This window comes from Sinocyclocheilus grahami, unplaced genomic scaffold, assembly GCF_001515645.1.
Source record: "Sinocyclocheilus grahami isolate Dianchi unplaced genomic scaffold, SAMN03320097.WGS_v1.1 scaffold2376.1, whole genome shotgun sequence".
Classification (NCBI taxonomy): domain Eukaryota; kingdom Metazoa; phylum Chordata; class Actinopteri; order Cypriniformes; family Cyprinidae; genus Sinocyclocheilus; species Sinocyclocheilus grahami.
In genome coordinates this window covers 8031-8519 of record NW_015507555.1, presented here as the reverse complement: position 1 = coordinate 8519, position 489 = coordinate 8031, and positions in this window count along the sequence as shown.

The following is a 489-nucleotide window of genomic DNA, read 5'->3' as shown; positions in this document are numbered from 1 at the left end:
TAGTAATTTAGGAACATGTATCATGTTTTTATTCAGATCAGCAGATGAGCACCACAAGCACTTTAAAACAGGAATTATTATAATAAGATAAAGGACGGATCCTTGATCCACCACAGCTCAACAGAGCAGGTTAAGGTTCTAGAAAGTGACTTTAAACCTTATTGTTTCTTTGTGTACAAAAAAATTAAAAATAACAATAAACATTAAAAATAAATTAAATATTTGGATGACACAGATATATTAAGTTTACTTTATGCACATGAACATTTTTTAATTATGTGCCAGTCAAAAATTAGCCTGTTTGTTGACTGATTTAGTAACAACAAGTTAATAATAAACAAAAAGAAAACTGAAGAGATTGATCCAAAATGTATAGGCAACTCTCATGTTTGTACGTGACCAAAACACTATGCAAACAAATGCAAACTTTAACTGTCACTTTTACTTTCATTATACCTCAGAGTTTGGAATGATCTTTCAAGCTTTGTC